Source organism: Lutra lutra, chromosome 10 (assembly GCF_902655055.1).
Source record: "Lutra lutra chromosome 10, mLutLut1.2, whole genome shotgun sequence".
NCBI lineage: Eukaryota > Metazoa > Chordata > Mammalia > Carnivora > Mustelidae > Lutra > Lutra lutra.
Genome location: NC_062287.1, coordinates 41,812,793 through 41,835,193, shown reverse-complemented (window position 1 = coordinate 41,835,193; position 22,401 = coordinate 41,812,793). Strand labels below are relative to the sequence as shown.

The 22,401-nt window shown below is 37.0% G+C and overlaps 1 long non-coding RNA gene across 1 annotated transcript in view; it reads right to left on the bottom strand.

The window, feature by feature from the left end:
* LOC125079573 (uncharacterized) overlaps positions 1-21,987 on the bottom strand; it is a 60,557-nt gene extending 38,570 nt beyond the window's left edge. The window contains exon 1 of the long non-coding RNA XR_007121145.1: positions 21,887-21,987. This is a non-coding gene — a long non-coding RNA (uncharacterized LOC125079573). The remainder of the gene's footprint in view (positions 1-21,886) is intronic.
* Positions 21,988-22,401: the final 414 nt, after the last annotated feature.

Genomic DNA, 22,401 nt, shown 5'->3' with positions numbered 1-22,401 from the left:
AATAGAAACCAAAAGAACACTAGAACAGATCAATGAAACTAAGAGCTGGTTCTTTGAGAGAATTAATAAGACTGACAGACCCCTGGCCAGACTTATCAGAAAGAAAAGAGAAAGGACCCAAATTAATAAGATCACGAATGAAAGAGGAGAGATCACACCAACACCAAAGAAATAAAAATAATTCTAGGAACACATTCTGAGCAACTATACACCAGCAAATCTGACAATCTGGAAGAAATGGATGCATTTCTAGAGATATATAAACTACCAAAACAGAACCAGGAAGAAATAGGAAGCCTGAACAGACTCATAACCAGTAAGGAAATTGAAGCAGGCATCAAAAATCTCCCCAACAAACAAGAACCTAGGGCCAGATGTCTTCCCAGGGGAATGCTATCAATCATTTAAAGAAGAATTAATACCTATTCTCCTGAAACTGTTTCAAAAACTAGAAATGGAGGGAAAACTTCCAAACACATTTTATGAAGCCAGGATTACCTTGATCCCAAAACCAAAGACCCCATCAAAAAGGAGAATTACAAACCAATATCCCTCATGAACATGGATCCAAAAATTCTCACCAAAATACTAGCCAATAGGATCCAGCAGTACATTAAAAGGATTATTCACCATAACCACATGGGATTTATTCCTGGGCTGCACGATTGGTTCAACAAATACAAATCAATCAATGTGATACAGTACATTAATAAAAGAAAAAACAAGAACCATGGGATATTCTCAGTAGGTGCTGAAAAAGCATTTGACAAAGTACAGCATCCTTTCTTGATCAAAACTCTTCACAGCATGGGGATAGAGGGTACATACCTCAATATCATCAAAGCCATCTATGAAAAACCCACAGCAAATATCATTCTCAAATGGGGAAAAACTGAGCGCTTTTCCCCTCAGGTTAGGAATGCGGCAGGGCTGTCCACTATCACCACTGCTATTTAACATAGTGCTAGAATTCCTAGCCTCCGCAATCAGACAACAAAAAGAAATAAAAGACATCTGGATTGGCAAAGAAGAAGTCAAACTCTCATTCTTTGCAGATGATATGATGTTTTTTGTGGAAAACCTGAAAGACTCCAATCCAAAACTGCTAGAACTCACACAGGAATTCAGTAAAGTGTCAGGATATAAAATCAATGCACAGAAATCATTTGCATTTCTATACACCAACAGCAAGATAGAAGAAAGAGAGATTAAGGAGTCAATCCCATTTACAATTGCACCCAAATCCATAAGATACCTAGGAATAAACCTAACCAAAGAGGCAAAAATCTATGCTCAGATAACTACAGAATACTCATGAAAGAAATTGAGGAATACACAAAGAAATGGAAAAACTTTCCATGCTCATGGATTGGAAGAACAAATATTGTGAAAATGTCTATGCTACATAGAGCAATCTACACATTTAGTGAAATCCCTATTAAAATCCCATCAATTTTTTTCAAAGAAATGGAACAAATAATCCTTAAAGAAAAGACCCTGAATAGCCAGAAGAATGTTGAAAAAGCAAGCCAAAGTTGGTGGCATCACAATTCCAGACTTCAAGCTCTATTACAAAGCTGTCACCATCAAGACAGTATGGTACTGGCACAAAACACATAGACACATAGATCAATGGAACAGAATAGAGGGTCCAGAAATGGACCCTCAACTCTATGGTCAACTAATCTTTGACAAAGCAGGAAAGAATGTCCAATGGAAAAAAGACAGTCTCTTCAACAAATGGTGTTGGGAAAATTGGACATCTACATGCAGAAGAATGGAACTGGACCATTTCCTTACACCACACCCAAAAATAGACTCCAAATGGATGAAAGACCTCGATGCGAGACACGAATCCATCCAAATCCTTGAGGAGAATACAGGCAGCAACCTCTTCGACCTCAGCCTCAGCAACTTCTTCCTAGAAACATCACCAAAGGCAAGGGAGGCAAAACCAAAATGAACTATTGGGACTTAAGATGAAAAGCTTTTGCAGACAAAGGAAAAAGTCAACAAAACCATAAGACAACTGACAGAATGGGAGAAGATATTTGCAAATGACATATCAGAAAAAGGGCTAGTATCCAAAATCTATAAAGAATTTACCAAACTCAACACCCAAAGAGCAAATAATCCAATCAAGAAAGGGGCAAAGGTCATGAACAGACATTTCTGCAAAGAAGACATCCAGATGGCCAACAGACACAGGAAAAAGTGCTCCACATCACTTGGCATCAGGGAAATTCAAATCAAAACCACAATGAGATACCACCTCATACCAGTCAGAATGGCTAAAATTAACCAGTCAGGAAACAACAGGTGCTAGTGAGGATGTAGAGAAAGGGGAACCCTCCTACAGTGTTGGTGGGAGTACAAGCTGGTGCAGTCACTCTGGAAAACAGCATGGAGTTTCCTCAAAAAGTTGAAAATAGAGCTACCCTACAACCCAGTAATTCCACTACTGGGTATTTATCCTAAAGATACAAATGTAGTGATCCCAAAAGGGGCAGGTTCACCCAAATATTTATAGCAACAATGTCCACAATAGCCAAACTATGCAAAGAGCCTAGATGTCCATCAACAGATGAATGGATAAAGATGATTTGGGGAATATATATATAAATACAATGGAATACCATGCGGCCATCAAAAAAAAATAATGAAATCTTGCCATTTGCAATGATGTGGATGGAACTAGATAGAGGGTATTATGCTGAGTGAAATAAGTCAATCAGAGAAAGATAATTATCATATGATCTTTCTGATATGAGGAATTTGACAGGCAGTGTGGGGAGGCCGTAGGGGGAAGGGAGGGAAAAATGTAACAAGATGGGACGAGAGAGGGAGACAAACCATAAGAGACTCAATCTCAGGAAACAAACTGAGGGTTGGTGGAAGTGGAGGAAGGGCTAGGGTGGCTAGATGATGGACATTGGGGAGGGTATGTGCTATGGTAAGTCTGTGAATTGTGTAAGACCCATGAATCAGAGGCCTATACTCCTGAAACAAATAATACATTGTATGTTAATAAAAATAATAACAAGAAGAATTTGACATGTTTCTTATCTCAATGAAAAATATTTCAACATTTCATAACAATATTTGCTCTAAGCTTTTTGCCAAAAATATCTATTAGAATCAGAAAGTTTTTATCTACTCCTGGTTAGCTAAGAGTACTTTATCATAAATGATTGCTGAATTTTATTAATGGCTTTCACTGAGTGTGATTTTCCTGCTTTATTATGATAAGGAAGTAAGTTACCTTAATTGTTTTCTATTGTTCAGCCTCCATTCCTAGGATAAACTCAGTAGGGTTATGATATATTGTGCTTTTGTATATTTCTGGACTCATTTATTAATAATTTAAGATAGTTGCTTTTCTGTGTATGAATGAAAATCACCCATTACTTTCCTTCCACCTAATCTTCTAGTTTGGTTTTGGCATTAAGTTTATGCTAGTCTCATAAAATAAATTGGAAGGTATTCCCAACTTTTTTTAAAGATTTTATTTATTTATTTGACAGAGAGAGAGATCACAAGTAGGCAGAGAGGCAGGCAGGGGGTGGCGGGAAGCAGGCTCCCTGCTGAGCAGACAGCCAATGTGGGGCTTGATCCCAGGACCCTCAGATCATAACCTGAACCCAAGGCAGAGGCTTAACCCACTGAGCCACCCAGTTGCCCCAACTTTTTTATTCTTTAGAAAATTTTATATAAGGTTTCTCTTATTTCTTACTTGACTATTTGGTAGAATTCATCAGTGAAGTCATCTGAATTTGTTACTTTCTATGTGGGAAGATATACACATAAAAAATATACGTCTAACATGTAACGAGCTTGGAAATCACCACTCCATCCTGAGAAGTAAAAATCTGAAAAGACTGAAAAATCAATTCTTCTTGTATCTGTCAAACTTAAAGTAGCCAGTTATGTTACCAGCAAAATGGATTTACTCAGCAAAAGCAGAGGAATTGCAGTTAGGTACAGACAAGCCATAGCAAAAGCCATAGACAAATCCAGGGAACAAAGGCGAAAGAGGGGAGTTGAGAAGGGCTGTTATAAACAAGAAGTCCATTGGAGTCAAGTGGTATTGGAAGTGTCATGGCTTTTCAGTGGCTGAGTTACTGGCTGGGCTGTCACCAAGCAGGGAGAAAATCATCATTCCTCCTACTGCAATAGTAGAACATAGAACATAGAACATAGAACATAGACCTCTTCCTTTTGGGTCTGCAAAGAGCTGCAATGAGCAGTAGTGCATGAGAATTCCCCCTTCTGGCTTCCCAAAATCAATTTAGATGATGTTTCCTTTTTCCAGTTTCATAGATCCATAAGGGAGGGTAGGACATAGGGCAAATCACTCCAACATGAATTTGATGGAGACATAAACATTCAGACCCTAGAGAGCTCTTTTTTTGTAAAATGATTATTTCAGTATTTTGCCTATTTTTCTGTTTGATGACCATATTTTTCTGGTAGGAGTTCCTTATATATTCTTGATATAAGTAATAGGGTATTCGCCCACTTTATGGGCTACTTTTTCACTCCCTTGATCTATATTTTTTAAAGATTTTATTTATTTATTTATTTATTTATTTATTTATTTATTTAGGGGAGAGAGAGAGAAAGCATAAGTGGGAGGAGGGGCAGAGAGAGGGCGAGAAGTAGATTCCCCACTGAGCAGAGACCCCAACACAGGGCTGCCTCCCAGGAGCCTGGGATCATGACCTGGGCTGAAGACAGATGCTTAAATGACTGAGCCTCCCAGGTGCCCTTCCTTGATATATTTTTGATAAAAAGAAGTTCTTAGTTTTAATATAGTCCAATTTATTTTTTTTCTTTTGTGATTAATAGTTCAAAAAGATCTGCCTACTCCAAAGTCAATAATATGTTCTATGTTTTCCTTAAAATATAGATGATTTATCTTCACATTTAGAGTGTTGATCTACCTCATAATAATTTTTGCATATGGTGTGAGATAGGCCCAACATAAATATATTTTATCCAAATAGCTATGCAATTAATCCAGCACCATTTATTTTAAAGGCTCTCTTTTCCCACTACAATGCAGTGTTACTTTTTTTCAAAAATTAGGTGATGTTGTATTTATGCACTGTCTCTTCTGTTCCATTTTCAGTTTGTCCTTGCACTGAAATTTGGGAAGGTTATTTAATTATAGATTGGATTGCTTTAATATATATAAAACCATGAGGATTTTCTCTGTTTTTCTTCTTGTGTCAATTTAGAGTGCATTATCTTTTAAAAGATTGTGTCCATTTCATCTACATTTTTAAATGTATTGGCATGAAGTTGTTCAAAAATCTTCCGTTATTTTTTAAGTCTGCAGAATAATATTAATATCTCTATCTCATTCTTGATTTTGATTACTTGTGTTTTTTTTTCTTTTTTCCTTGATCAGTCTTAGAGTTTATCAGCTTAATTAGTCTTTGTAAAGGACTTGCCTTCAGTTTCATTTTCTCAATTATCTATTTTTCTTTCATGTCATTAACTTCTGCTCTTCATTATTATCTACCATCTCTTTTTAAATTTCTGTTTTAAAGATTTATTTATAAATTTGGGAGAGAGAGGTTGTGGGCATGAGCAGGAAGGGCAGAGGAAGAGGGGAGAGAATCTCAGGCAGACTCCACACTGAGTGCCAAGTCCATCAGGGGCCCCATCTCAGGAGGATGAGACAACCACTTGAACAGAGACCAAGAGTGAGATGCTGGACCAACTACACCATCTGAGCGCCCCTTTTTAGTTCCTTTTTTTCAACTTGCTGGGGAGGAATGATTAGCTTATCAATTTGTCAAATTTTCTATTTCTAAAATACATACTCAAGCTATAAAATTATCTATAGACTCTGCTTTAGATCTATGCCACAAGTACAATGCGTATTAATTTCAAAACAGTACAATTCAAAATATTTTCTTGTTTCTATTATGGTTCATTTTTAATCTCATGAGCTATTTAAGAGTACCGTGATTAATTTCTGTATGTATGGGAATTTTTAAAGGTTTTTGCTTTTTGGTTTGGGGATTTTTTGGAGGGGGCAGGTTGCTTCTTTTGGTTTGTTTTAACTATGGATCTCTAGCTTAAATCAGTTGTGACCAGAAAACATATTCTGTATGGTTTCAATCTTTTGAATTTGATGAATATGTTTTAGGGTTAGTTGTTGTTCAGTACTCCTTGGGAAAAAAAATAATGTGTCTTCTACAGAATTGGATTCTGTAAGTGTCATTTTATTGTTATGTTCTATGTGTGTCAATTAAGTCAAGCATTTTCATATCTTTCCCCCATTTTCCCCAATCAATATTTGTATATTTTTTACATGTCTTTTTTTAAACAATGTAAAATTGAAGTGTTTTTGTTTTTTTTATTTTTGTCTAGACAGATCATGTCTCTTAGAGTGCTTAGTCTATTTACGTGCAATATTTTTTGTATTTGGGTTTAAATCTACAATCTTTCCCTGAATTTTCTATTTGTTCTACTCAGTCTTATATCTTTTTTTTTCTCTTTTCTTGCCTCTTTTGGATTATTTTCTATTCACCCTCTCAAATTAACTCTGTTTATACCTCTTTTACTAGGCATAGTGTTTTCCTTGATATTAGAACATGCACTTGAGTTAATTGTCTCTTTCCAGAAAATGCAGCCAGACACCTTACAATACCTCCCCTTCTATTTGTGTGTGTTTTTAAAATGGATTTTAATTATTTACCTGTTTTAAGCCCCATGAGACAATATACTATTATTTTATACAGTCAATATTCATTTGCATTTACTTACATATTTTACCACTTCTGTTACTTTAACCCAGTTTCAGAAACTTACAACTTCTTGGCTACCCAAACACACTAAGATGTTTTACCTCTGATGTGTCCTTGTACCTAGAGTCATCCCCTCTGGTTCCAACCCCATTCATAGATTTACCAGGGTCACCCTATTTGGTAACACTGGCTTCCAATTTAGTTCTCCCTCTACCCAAAAATCTTCCCAAAGATTCAGTCTTGTCAGATACCTATTCTGGACTGACGAATATCCAAAGAGCAGAAGCAATTCCGAAAACCAGGCTCTTCTCTCTGGATTTCTGGGGGTTTTTTTGCCCCCCCCAGATATTGGTACTGTCATTGTTTATTCTTTTCTTAGCTAACAACTTTAAGAAAATGTCATTTATTTCCAACTTTTTTGTTATGTTATGAAGATACTACGTTTCAAAATATTTTGTTTATGGGACACCTGAGTGACTCAGTTAAGCATCCAATTGTTGATTTTGACTCAGGTCATGATCTTGGGGTCATGGGACCAAACCTCACATCAGGCTTCATGCTGAACTGGGAGTCTGCTTCTCTCTCTCTCTCTCTCCTTCTCCCAACTCCCTTCACCCACTAGTGTGAGCTCTCTCTCAAAAATAAGTAGATAAATATTTTTAAAAAATATGTTTAGTTTAGTATTACCAAAAGTCAGTAATTACCTTTTGTAAGACTTTTTCTCTCATTAGACTCATTCCCTAAGAATTATTTTGTCTTTGCACTGGTAAGTACCTGCTTGCTCTTAATCAGCAAGAAATCAATGGTTTTGAATAAATCATTCAAATAGCTCTAAAGAAAATACCATGATATATAAATAGCACTATCTCAAAGATACATATGCTTAGAGATAAGTCTTGATGAAGAAAACATAGTGTTTCTATGGCAGTGTTTTAAAAATTCAAGTGATTATCTGGTATACCAATGAGTAGTCACTGAAGATATTACTAGTAAGAGCCAAATTTTACATTTCTGATGAAATAGTTCCTGTTAAGGAATTGAGGTACACTGAACTAAGTGTTAAATTTTATGCTGACATTCCAAACTAGGCAGAAGCAAATAATTATTTTTTCTTTTTGTGATGGTACTAAGAATGCTACCGGTTTTGTGTACAGCAGCCTGTAGATTTGTACTAAGATATAAAAGAAAATGAGTGAAAAATTAACAAAAAGTTAAAATGGATAAGCATATCTATTGCAAAATCGAGAGAAGTTGAGTTATGAATGACAGTTTAAATCAAATGGAAACATTTATTGGTTCTACTTACTGTATACACCATATAAGGCATTATCCATTGTCTACAGATGTTATTCAGGGCAAGTATGGTGTTACTTCCCAAGGTAGCCACTTGTAACCTCTTCTCCCACTCATTCCATTAATTCCACAATTACAGTGGCAGCTGCTTTCCCCCTTCCTTTCCCCCTTTCAACATTTATTCTTTCCTTCCTTTTTCCCCACCTCTTCCTCCTCTCCTGTCCTTCCCTTCCTTTCCCCTTTCCTTCCTCTACATCTATTTTTTTTTAATTTTTTTATTTTTTTCAGCATAACAGTATTCATTATTTTTGCACCACACCCAGTGCTCCATGCAATCCGTGCCCTCTACAATACCTACCACCTGGTGCCCCCAACCTCCCACCCCCCACCCCTTCAAAATTCTCAGATCGTTTTTCAGAGTCCATAGTCTCTCATGGTTCACCTCCCCTTCCAATTTCCCTCAACTCCCTTCTCCTCTCCATCTCCCCTTGTCCTCCACGCTATTTGTTATGCTCCACAAATAAGTGAAACCATATGATAATTGACTCTATCTGCTTGACTTATTTCACTCAGCATAATCTCTTCCAGTCCCGTCCATGTTGCTACAAAACTTGGGGATTCATCCTTTCTTTCTTTCTTTTTTTTTTTTTTTTTTTTTTTACAGCTTTATAAACATATATTTTTATCCCCAGGGGTACAGGTCTGCGAATCGCCAGGTTTACACACTTCACAACACTCACCATAGCACATACCCTCCTCGATATCCATAACCCCACCCCCTCTCCCAACCCCCTCCCCCCATCAACCCTCAGTTTGTTTTGTGAGATTAAGAGTCACTTATGGTTTGTCTCCCTCCCAATCCCATCTTGTTTCATTTACTCTTCTCCTACCCCCTCGACCCCCCCATGTTGCATCTCCTCTCCCTCATATCAGGGAGATCATATGGTAGTTGTCTTTCTCCGATTGACTTATTTCGCTAAGCATGATACCCTCTAGTTCCATCCACGTCGTCGCAAATGGCAAGATTTCATTTCTTTTGATGGCTGCATAGTATTCCATTTTGTATATATACCACCTCTTCTTTATCCATTCGTCTGTAGATGGACATCTAGGTTCTTTCCATAGTTTGGCTATTGTAGACATTGCTGCTATAAACATTCGGGTGCATGTGCCCCTTCGGATCACTATGTTTGTATCTTTAGGGTAAATACCCAGCAGTGCAATTGCAGGGTCATAGGGTAGTTCTATTTTCAACATTTTGAGGAACCTCCATGCTGTTTTCCAGAGTGGTTGCACCAGCTTGCATTCCCACCAACAGTGTAGGAGGGTTCCCCTTTCTCCGCATCCTCGCCAGCATCTGTCATTTCCTGACTTGTTAATTTTAGCCATTCTGACTGGTGTGAGGTGATATCTCATGGTGGTTTTGATTTGTATTTCCCTGATGCCGAGTGATATGGAGCACTTTTTCATGTGTCTGTTGGCCATCTGGATGTCTTCTTTGCAGAAATGTCTGTTCATGTCCTCTGCCCATTTCTTGATTGGATTATTTGTTCTTTGGGTGTTGAGTTTGCTAAGTTCTTTATAGATTTTGGACACTAGCCCTTTATCTGATATGTCATTTGCAAATATCTTCTCCCATTCTGTCAGTTGTCTTTTGGTTTTGTTCACTGTTTCCTTTGCTGTGCAAAAGCTTTTGATCTTGATAAAATCCCAATAGTTCATTTTTGCCCTTGCTTCCCTTGCCTTTGGTGATGTTCCTAGGAAGATGTTGCTGCGGCTGACGTCGAAGAGCTTGCTGCCTGTGTTCTCCTCGAGGATTTTGATGGATTCCTTTCTCACATTGAGATCCTTCATCCATTTTGAGTCTATTTTCGTGTGTGGTGTAAGGAAATGATCCAATTTCATTTTTCTGCATGTGGCTATCCAATTTTCCCAACACCATTTATTGAAGATGTCTTTGTTCCATTGGACATTCTTTCCTGCTTTGTCGAAGATGAGTTGACCATAGACTTGAGGGTCCATTTCTGGGCTCTCTATTCTGTTCCATTGATCTATGTGTCTGTTTTTGTGCCAGTACCATGCTGTCTTGATGATGACAGCATTGTAATAGAGCTTGAAGTCCGGAATTGTGATGCCACCAACTTTGGCTTTCTTTTTCAATATTCCTTTGGCTATTCGAGGTCTTTTCTGGTTCCATATAAATTTTAGGATTATTTGTTCCATTTCTTTGAAAAAAATGGATGGTACTTTGATAGGAATTGCATTAAATGTGTAGATTGCTTTAGGTAGCATAGACATTTTCACAATATTTATTCTTCCAATCCAGGAGCATGGAACATTTTTCCATTTCTTTGTGTCTTCCTCAATTTCTTTCATGAGTACTTTATAGTTTTCTGAGTATAGATTCTTAGTCTCTTTGGTTAGGTTTATTCCTAGGTATCTTATAGTTTTGGGTGCAATTGTAAATGGGATGGACTCCTTAATTTCTCTTTCTTCTGTCTTGTTGTTGGTGTAGAGAAGTGCAACTGATTTCTGTGCATTGATTTTATATCCTGACACTTTACTGAATTCCTGCACAAGTTCTAGCAGTTTTGGAGTGGAGTCTTTTGGGTTTTCCACATAGAGTATCATATCATCTGCGAAGAGTGATAGTTTGACTTCTTCTTTGCCGATTTGGATGCCTTTAATTTCCTTTTGTTGTCTGATTGCTGAGGCTAGGACTTCTAGTACTATGTTGAATAGCAGTGGTGATAACGGACATCCCTGCCGTGTTCCTGACCTTAGCGGAAAAGCTTTCAGTTTTTCTCCATTGAGAATGATATTTGTGGTGGGTTTGTCATAGATGGCTTTGATAATATTGAGGTATGTGCCGTCTATCCCTACACTTTGAAGAGTTTTGATCAGGAAGGGATGCTGTACTTTGTCAAATGCTTTTTCAGCATCTATGGAGAGTATCATATGGTTCTTGTTCTTTCTTTTAAAAATGTGTTGTATCACATTGATTGATTTGCAGATGTTGAACCAGCCTTGCAGCCCTGGAATAAATCCCACTTGGTCGTGGTGAATAATCCTTTTAACGTACTGTTGAATCCTATTGGCTAGTATTTTGGCGAGAATTTTGGCATCTGTGTTCATCAAGGATATTGGTCTGTAGTTCTCTTTTTTGTTGGGATCCTTGTCTGGTTTTGGGATCAAGGTGATGCTGGCCTCATAAAATGAGTTTGGAAGTTTTCCTTCTATTGCTATTTTTTGGAACAGTTTCAGGAGAATAGGAATTAGTTCTTCTTTAAATGTTTGGTAGAATTGCCCCGGGAAGCCGTCTGGCCCTGGGCTTTTGTTTGTTTGGAGATTTTTGATGACTGTTTCAATCTCCTTACTGGTTATGGGTCTGTTCAGGCTTTCTATTTCTTCCTGGTTCAGTTGTGGTAGTTTATATGTCTCTAGGAATGCATCCATTTCTTCCAGATTGTCAAATTTGTTGGCGTAGAGTTGCTCATAGTATGTTCTTATAATTGTCTGTATTTCTTTGGTGTTCGTTGTGATCTCTCCTCTTTCATTCATGATTTTATTTATTTGGGTCCTCTCTCTTTTCTTTTTGATAAGTCTGGCCAGGGGTTTATCAATCTTATTAATTCTTTCAAAGAACCAGCTCCTAGTTTCGTTGATTTGTTCTATTTTTTTTTTGTTTCTATTTCATTGATTTCTGCTCTGATCTTTATGATTTCTCTTCTCCTGCTGGGTTTAGGGTTTCTTTCTTGTTCTTTCTCCAGCTCCTTGAGGTGTAGGGTTAGGTTGTGTACCTGAGACCTTTCTTGTTTCTTGAGAAAGGCTTGTACCGCTATATATTTTCCTCTCAGGACTGCCTTTGTTGTGTCCCACAGATTCTGAACTGTTGTGTTTTCATTATCATTTGTTTCCATAAATTTTTTCGATTCTTCTTTGATTTCCTGGTTGACCCATTCATTCTTTAGAAGGATGCTGTTTAGTCTCCATGTATTTGGGTTCTTTCCAAATTTCCTCTTGTTATTGAGTTCTAGCTTTAGAGCATTGTGGTCTGAAAATATGCAGGGAATGATCCCAATATTTTGATACCGGTTGAGACTTGATTTAGGACCAAGAATGTGATCTATTCTGGAGAATGTTCCATGTGCACTAGAGAAGAATGTGTATTCTGTTGCTTTGGGATGAAATGTTCTGAATATATCTGTGATGTCCATCTGGTCCAGTGTGTCATTTAAGGCCTTGATTTCCTTGTTGATCTTTTGCTTGGATGATCTGTCCATTTCAGTGAGGGGAGTGTTAAAATCCCCTACTATTATTGTATTCTTGTCGATGTGTTTCTTTGATTTTGTTATTAATTGGTTTATATAGTTGGCTGCTCCCACGTTAGGGGCATAGATATTTAAAATTGTTAGATCTTCTTGTTGGACAGTTCCTTTGAGTATGATATAGTGTCCTTCCTCATCTCTTATTATAATCTTTGGCTTAAAATCTAATTGATCTGATATAAGGATTGCCACTCCTGCTTTCTTCTGATGTCCATTAGCATGGTAAATTCTTTTCCACCCCCTCACTTTAAACCTGGAGGTGTCTTCGGGTGTAAGATGAGTTTCTTGTAGGCAACATATAGATGGTTTTTGTTTTTTTATCCATTCTGATACCCTGTGTCTTTTGATTGGGGCATTTAGCCCATTAACATTCAGGGTAAGTATTGAGAGATATGAATTTAGTGCCATTGTATTGCCTGTAAGGTGACTGTTATTGTATATTGTCTCTGTTTCTTTCTGATCTACTACTTTGAGGGTCTCTCTTTGCTTAGAGGACCCCTTTCAATATTTCCTGTAGAGCTGGTTTGGTATTTGCAAATTCTTTCAGTTTTTGTTTGTCCTGGAAGCTTTTAATCTCTCCGTCTATTTTCAATGATAGCCTAGCTGGATATAGTATTCTTGGCTGCATGTTTTTCTCATTTAGTACTCTGAATATATCATGCCAGCTCTTTCTGGCCTGCCAGGTCTCTGTGGATAAGTCTGCTGCCAATCTAATATTTTTACCATTGTACGTTACAGACTTCTTTTCCCGGGCTGCTTTCAGGATCTTTTCTTTGTCACTAAGACTTTTCAATTTTACTATTAGGTGACGGGGTGTAGACCTATTCTTATTGATTTTGAGGGGGGTTCTCTGAACCTCCTGGATTTTGATGCTTGTTCCCTTTGCCATATTGGGGAAATTCTCTCCAATAATTCTCTCCAATATACCTTCTGCTCCCCTCTCTGTTTCCTCTTCTTCTGGAATCCCAATTATTCTAATGTTGTTTCGTCTTATGGTGTCACTTATCTCTCGAATTCTCCCCTCGTGGTCCAGTAGCTGTTTGTCCCTCTTTTGCTCAGCTTCTTTATTCTCTGTCATTTGGTCTTCTATATCGCTAATTCTTTCTTCTGCCTCATTTATCCTAGCAGTGAGAGCCTCCATTTTTGATTGCACCTCATTAATAGCTTTTTTGATTTCAACTTGGTTAGATTTTAGTTCTTTTATTTCTCCAGAAAGGGCTTTTATATCTCCCGAGAGGGTTGCTTTAATATCTTCCATGCCTTTTTCAAGCCCGGCTAGAACCTTGAGAATCATCATTCTGAACTCTATATCTGACATATTACCAATGTCTGTATTGATTAGGTCCCTAGCCTTTGGTATTGCCTCTTGTTCTTTTTTTTGTTGTGAATTTTTCCGCCTTGTCATTTTGTCCAGATAAGAGTTTATGAAGGAGCAAGTAAAATACTAAAAGGGTGGCAACAACCCCAGGAAAATATGCTTTAGCCAAATCAGAAGAGATCCCGCATTGTGAGGGGGGAGAAAGGGGATAAAAAGGGGTTCAGAAAGAAAGAAAAAAAAAAACTATTAAAAAAAAGAAAGCCGATAAAGAAAAAATATAAAAAGAGGAAAAAATATATATATATTAGATAAACTATTTAAAAAACGTTAAAAAAAGAAAACGGTAAAAGTTAAAAAAAATTTAGCAGAAGAAGAGAAAAAGAAAAAAAAATTGAAAAAGAAAAAAAAATTAAATTAACTGCAAGGCTAAAAAATCATGGGGAGAAAGCCATGAGTTCCGTGCTTTGCTTTCTTCTCCTCTGGAATTCCGCCGTTCTCCTTGGTAGGTGAACTTGGTCCTGGCTGGGTTTCCTGTAGATCTTCTGGGGGAGGGGCCCGTTGTACTGATTCTCAAGCGTCTTTGCCCCAGGCGGAGTTGCACCGCCCTTACCCGGGGCCGCGCTGAGTCATCCGCTCGGGTTCGCTTTCGGGAGCTTTTGTTCCCTGAGCGCTTTCCGTAGAGTCCGGAGGACGGGAATAAAGATGGCGGCCTCCCGGTCTCCGGCCCGGAGGAGCCGAGAGCCCGGGGCCCCACTCCTCAGTGCGCCCTCAGAGAACAGCGCCAAATGACTCCCGTCACCCTGGCCTCTGGCCGCGCTCCGAGCTGACCGAGCCTGCGACCGGTTCAAGGCAACCCTGAGCTGAAAGTCACTCCTCGGCTCTGTCTCTGCAGCCGGCTTCCCCGTTCTAATACTGGTAAGCTCTGCGACACTGAGACACCCCCAATCCTTCTGCGACCCTGCGGGACCTGAGGCCATGCTTACCCCGCCTGGGCTTCACCCCAGTTAAGCCTCTGGAGCGATGTCCCTCAGCGGAACAGACTTTTAAAAGTCCTGATTTTGCTCTGTTGCTCTGCCGCTCGCCGGGAGCCGGCCCCTCCCCCCGCGGTCTATCTTCCCGTCGCTTTGGATTCACTTCTCCGCCAGTCCTACCTTGCAGAAAGTGGTTGATTTTCTGTTTCTGGAATTGCTGTTCTTCTTCTCTTCAATCTCCTGTTGGATTTGTAGGTGTTTGCAATCTTTAGATAAGCTATTTAGCTGATCTCCCGCTACCCGAAGTAGTCTCAGCCTGCTACTTCTCCGCCATCTTGACTCCTCCCCCCGCTACATCTATTTTTATTGTTCCTTTAATACCTGTCAGAAAATAACTAGATCCTTATTCCACTCTGGCTTTTACCACTTGGGCAAGTCTCATTGTCACAGTTAAGTAATTTATAAAATTAAAGTGATTTGAATAAAATATATAATAATAATAACAAAAATAATAATAATAATATAATATGTGTTGTAGTTCTAACAGTTGGTAAGTCTATGACTTCTGTCTGTTTCTATACTACTCTATCTCTCTCTCCACAATTGTTGGTCTAGTTATGGGCACATGACCCAACATGAGTTTGGGCTTAGAACCAAACTTAGAGCAGCTAGTAACTTTCTCTAGGGGCCAAATTTTAAGGAGTAAAGCTTAGTAACTACTTGTAGTTAACCTTACTGCCAAAGGGAGAAAGTTTGAAGAGAAAGAGAAATTTAAGTCATTTAAATTTAAATAATATAAAAATGATTCTGTAGTTTTTTACCAATTTATTCTTATTTATCTCATTCTCAATGATGTTATATAGGACATACTTAGATTTAGAAGATTAAGTCACAGGATATGCAGACAAATTGGTCTTTTAAAAATCTATTGTATGAGCCAACTTTCTTAAGCCACTTACATATCTTGCTGAAAAATAGAATTCTGGAAAGGACTCAGATGAAGGATTTAAATAAAGGGATCTGAGCAAGAGTTACTATTTGAGGATCATTTATTATCATGAACTTTACAAATATTACTTGCCATTCATAAAATAACCCATAAAGATAAGAATTATTGTCTCAGTTTTACACAGGGGGAATTGAGATTCAGAATGATTAAATCAATTGCTAAATTTATACAGCTAATAAATCACTGAGCTGGGATCAGCTTGTTCTGTTATGACTGGAGAACCCCAACTTTTTCTATTCTGCAGCACAGAACAGCCTCTTGGCATGTCCATGTATGCCTCTACTTCTGCAATTAGTTTATAATCTTCCAGAAACATAGAAATAAAATAATTCGTAAATAAGCATATGTATGAATTAAATTAATGTTAAATAAATACCTTTAAAAATCCAGGAAAATTTACTTTCCCAAGGATTATACAATACTCTGAGGAGTATGTATGATTTTATAATCTATAAATTGTACATTTCTGATGGGGACTAAGTTTAAAATTACATGTTAATTCACTTCTGTCAGTTCTGTGGGAGTTTGCTTGGTGAGGTTTGTATGTCTTAATTACCCAATACCATAAGGTTTCTTGGGGCTTTGGGAGATGAGTTTTCATGCCCCCATTGATTTTCAGAGTTGAATCTCCTGAGTCTGCTCTTTTTGAAAAATATGTTAGGAATTTTCACATGTGCCTTATATTCTAAACTGTTACTTACGTCATTGTCAATAAATCAGTTACCATTTACGGCTCTTTAATGAGTGAATACTCTCAACAGCCTTGAAATACACTATGGTCACGTTATGTATAGTAAACTAACATACAAGAAGGTTATCTTGCATGACCATATAGCTTAGAAATGCTATAATCAGCTAACATGTTCAAAGCTGTCTGATTATGAGGTAAAGATGCCATAGTTCCAAACCATTTCAGTCAATGTTGGATCCACAGATTTAGTGAGGTCAACAGAGAAATTTTTCAAAAATATATGTCAATATATTACACCAAATCCAGTAATTTTTCCCGAGAGTATGATCTCAAAATTGTATATATTAAATATTTTTAAATTATTTTCAATAACATATAATATATTATTTGCCCCAGGGGTACAGGTCTGTGAATCATCAGGCTTACACATTTCAGGCTTACACAACACTCATCATAGCACATACGCTCCCCAATGTGCATAGCCCAACCACCCTATATATATTACATATTAATGTAAATTATGTATTTCAAAACTTCCCATAAGACCAATACAGTGAAAACACATTCACACAAAAACTGCACACAAATGTTTTTAGCACTTTCATTCATAATTCCTAAAACTTGGAAGCAACCAAGACGTTTTTCAATAGATGAATAAACAAAAATGCATACAGTGGGATATTATTCAACAATAAAAAGAAATGAGCTGATAAGCCATTAAAAAACATAAAAGAACCTAAATACAAATTGCTAAATGAAAAAAGCAAATCTGAAAAGGCTACATACTCTCAAGATTCCAACTACATGACATTCTGGAACAGGAAAAACTATGGAAACAGGGTAAAAAGGTCAGTGGTTGCCAGAGGTTCAAGGGTAGGAGAAGAAGAAGGAAGGAATTAGTAGATGGAACACAGAAGATTTTCAGGGCAGTGAAATGTTTCTGAATGATTCTGTAGCTGTGGATACATCTCATTACACATTTCTCAAACCTTTATGGAATGTATCATAAATAGTGAAACCAAATGTAAACTATGGACTTCAACTAACAGTAGCATACTAATATTAGCTAATTCACTCTAACAAATATGCCACCTTAGTGCCAGATGTTAAAATAGGGGAAACTAGAGAGAGTAAAGAACTCTGTACTTTCCACTCAATTCTTCTATAAAACTAAAACTGCTAAAAAAAGTCTATCAATTTTTAAAAAGGTAGTAGCTGCTTATATTGTGGTAAATATAAGTATATACCCACAGAACAAATGAGAAAAAAAAAAAAAGACTGCTTGGAAGATATGCAAATGGATTCTGGTATTTGAAATAAAATTTCCACAGACCATAAGAATCATAAAAAAATATTTAGATTGCAGTGAAAATGATGATGATTATTAAGTGTTAAAGATAAAGGTCTCCATTATGGGGTTTCATGTAAGAGTTTGAGTAAAATTTTCCATGTAATATGAGAGGGAGAAATGTGTTATTTCTTAATTATTATTTTGACTGAAATATGTAGTTTAAATATTGAAGTATAACTAATCTAATAAATCAAGCAGAACATCTAGTTATTAGACTACCTCAGATACATTTGATGATGTACATTTATATCTTGAGCAAAATTATTTCATTTGTAAAATTCTTTCTGGGAATTTGGAGGTTTACTCAATTTGGAAGACTACATTATATTCAGAAATTTATGGTATTTTTTGATTGCTTACCTTTCACTGGGCTGTGGATTAGGCTCTGTGAGGCATATAAAAATAATCAAGATACCAAGATATGCTTTCTGCTCTGAATCTCTAAATATAGTCCAATGATAAGAGTTGGATGGAAATAATTCAAGTAATATCTAGTCAGTGCTCAATGTTTTCAAGCAGTAAGTGTGAAACATGGAATATATTATGCTAGTCTAAATGAAGGATGAATTGCGTCTGTCTGAGAATTCAGGAAAGTCTCCACGGAGAAGACAATATTTCTGATGGGCTTAAATGGATTCAAAAGATGGAGAGGAAAAAAAGGTAGAAAATCAGATGGAAAGAATTTCCACATAGCTGCAGTTACACAGAAAGATCGTGTCTAGGGGGTCCCTGGGTGGCTCAGTGGGTTAAAGCTTTTGCCTTTGGCTCAGGTCATGATCCCAGGGTCCTGGGATCGAGCCCCACATTGGGCTCTCTGCTCAGCGGGGAGCCTGCTTCCCTTCCTCCTCTCTCTGCCTGCTTCTCTGCCTACTTGTGATCTCTGTCTGTCAAATAAATAAATAAAATCTTAAAAAAAAAAGAAAGATCATGTCTAAGGATTGACAATTGATTCAATGTGGTTAGATCACAAGAATCTGAACACAAAGTGAAAAGGAGGATCTTTATGGAGATGGAAGACAAGGATTAACTATGTAGTGCACTGACAAAGCAAGATGAATGAATATTAGTCCTTCATTCAGTTAGAAATTAATGGGGGAGATATTGAAGATATTGAGAAATTTTGAGCAAAGAGTTATATTTTAGAAAAATGAATATAATTTATCTGTTTTGTGATCATGGAGTTCATCTTACTGCATTGTACTTTTTCATGTCTATTTACCTTCTAGGCCATGGGATCCTCGAGGGCAAATGTCATGTCTTGCTCATCTTGTTATTTTTAGTACTTAATACATAACTGGTACACAGTGTAAACTCTATAAATGCTTACCAATGAACAACTGAAGTACTTAGGCAGTTTAAAGATAACTTTAAGAACCCTTGAAGTATTGGTTTTAAAATACTCAAATCCTGGGGGTGGGTATTAAGGAGGCACATATTGTATGGAGCACTGGGTGTGGTGCATAAACAATGAATCTTGGAACACTGAAAAAATAAAATTAAATTAAAAAAATAAAGTACTGGGGCACCTGGGTGGCTCAGTGGGTTATCCTCAGGAGCTTGTGCTCCTATATAGGAAGATTTTGTTCTACGTCTGGTCCCAGACTGCTATAAATAGCTGAGCCATACAGAAACAGCTCCCAAAATATGACTAAAGATAACATTAAAATAATCTATATTTTTAAATTTAAAAATACACAGGCAAAATAACATGACTTCTCTTTTATTTTATCAAGATAGGTGTTCAATATGATTTATCTTTTTAAATTACAAGTCAGTTGGATTGAAAACGTTCAGCAAATGGGTACTTGGTGCTAATGACTTTTTAAAATGTGATAAGAGATCTTAAAGAAATCAGGGGTATTTCTAATATAACATGTTCTGATGTCTGAGAAAAGTTATCCTCAGCACTGCATAAACTCAGGTGAAACTTAACATTGTTTATTTTTAACATTCCCAATGGTTATTAACTAGCAGAATGTCAGTGTTAGAAGAGACTTTAGAGGTCAACTGTAATTTCCATTTTGAATGGGACAAGTGCAGAAACCTCACAACCTTTAAAAAATAAAGCTCATTAGCTAGCAAAGTCCTTCACCTTAAGGTACTATGCAATGTATTTGAAAACTCTTACTACTTCTATTCAATTATCATATGATCTCACTGATATGCAGAATTTAAGAAACAAGGCAGAGGATCATAGGAGAGGAGAGGAAAAAATAAAATAAGATGAAACCAGAAAGGGAGACAAACCATAAGGAAACAAACAGAGTTGCTAGGGTTTGGGGATGGGATAACTGGGTGATGGACCTTGGGGAAGGTATGTATGTGTTGTGGTGAGGACAGGGTGTTATGTAAGACTGATGAATCACATACCTGAACCCCTGAAACAAATAATACACTATATGTTAATTAATTGAATATAAATTATAAAAATTTAAAAAGAAAAGAAAAACATAATAAAAAAAAATTCCTGTTGCAGCAAATAGAAAGTTTTTCTTGGCATCATTTTCTGGTAGCCTTGTTCTGACCAAAGCTGTATCCTAAAAGGAACATCTAGTATATCCCTAAGAAATAATATGGCAATAAATTTTCTAGAATAAGTTGTCTTCTCTGTAGTGCAGACTTTCTCTTGAGCCATTCTGACAGCATCATCCATACCACCACTATTCTTGTCCCCATCTCTGCTGTGATATTACCCCAGTAATTGCTAGGTCCCCCTACTGTCTATCCCCCAACATAAGTGAGTTTGCTGAGGGTTGCATCTTTGTTCTCCCAGAATTTACTACGATAATTAGTACACATCATTGTCTCAATAAAAACTTTTTTAAAAATTTGAATAAAAGAAGAAAAGATGAATAAGCAACAATTGTATCAACATACACTGAATGTGCATCTGAACTTGAGAAACATTTCCAAATCAATGATGACTTTGAAAACTAACCTGACTTTCATATTCTTTCTTTCCTTCTGGTATTTTTGTGGTAGAAGTAATGTAAGCCAAGCACTGCCTCCCTTCATGGGTAGTGAATTCCTACTTATTCTTCTTAGGACAAAAATGTAACAGTTTTTTGAAAGCTTTTTTTTTTTTTCACTCCCCCAGACAGCATTTTATTCTTATTCCTGTTATGACTTATCACATTATATTGTCACTTCCTCCTTCAGCATTATCTAAAACCTACATGAAAATTAAATATAAACCTTTTTGGATCATTCCAAGGTTATTCACTCTGCTTTTATAACTTTGCGTTCAATTTTTCTGCCTTTGATACATTTTTTAAGGATTTTATTTATTTATTTATTAGAGAGAGAGAGAGAGTCTCCAGCAGACTCCCCATGAGCGTGGAGCCCCACGTGGAGCTCAGAATCCTGAGATCATGACTTGGGCCAAAACCAAGAGTCAGATGCTTAACCAACTGAGCCACCCAGGTGCCTCTCTGCCTTTGACACTTTGTCTATGCTCATAGATATATTTGATGTCTATATTTTTATTTCTTATCATCAGTTTCACATCGGAGGTAACCTTTTAAATGACTTATGTTACTTTCACTCTGCCAGTATGAACACATAATATGACAATGTAATAACAGAAGTCTGAAGCTTGTAGTAAATAGATATACTTACAAGTGCATAGCACGGATAATGAATTTACTGCTGAGTTTTGATAATTTAATTCCTATAAGGTCCTGTGGCTTGAATGTCTGTTAACAATGGACAGTCTTAAGCTGACCAAAGTAAAAACTTACAAGTTTTTATATTTTATATTTTAGATAGTACATTCTTGTTTCATTTGATCTCAGTGTTGTTTGAATTAATTGTACTAGTTTGAACTAATGTGTGGCTCAACAAATTCATCCACTGAAATGTCCAAAACAAGATTCTCTACCTAAAAAATACATGACCAAAAACAGATACATAGATACATACATACATAGATACATAGATAAAGACATAGGTAGATACATAGATGTTGTATGTACATACAACATAGTACATAGATATATAATTCTATTTACCTATAGAATACTGTACTGTGATGAAACGGGAGCTTATTCATACCCAATGAGGTGGTGGTGGTGGTTGTTGTTTAATGTTGGTTTGTGGTCTAGTAATCCATGGGACAGACAAGGCCTTATGATGTAAGGATTAAGTTCTTTTTGGTAGAATTACCTCTATCCATCTTCTCATGTCCCCAGGCTGTGATCTCAACCAGACCTTCACCACTACTGACCAATGGAATTTTATTGCCATGTTTCTGGCATGTTTGGCCTGAGGTTTCAGCCTACACTGTCTTCTGATAGAAACTGACACCAAGATTCCTTTTTGGAAACTTGAGACTATAAGATTCCATTAGGCCTCTTGAGCCATGCTTGGAAATCCTTGATAATTTTCCCAAAAATAAGTCTCTCAGTTAGACTACCTTCTGGTGGGCCTTCCTTCCCATATTGCCCAGTGCTCATTCTCCCTGACACCCCCTCCATTTCTCCTGCTTCCCTACTTCCCTCTCAAAATGTTCTTCATGTCTTCTGAAACTCACTTTCTGCAGTAAGCATTTTCCACTCCATCTTCTCGACTATATATCCAATAGTTCTTCAGTTCTTTGAATAAATTAAATCTGAGCATAGATTAGAAGATACTGCTTTGCCTGAATCTTTCTAGAGCAGAAAACAGCAAAATTCCTCTGT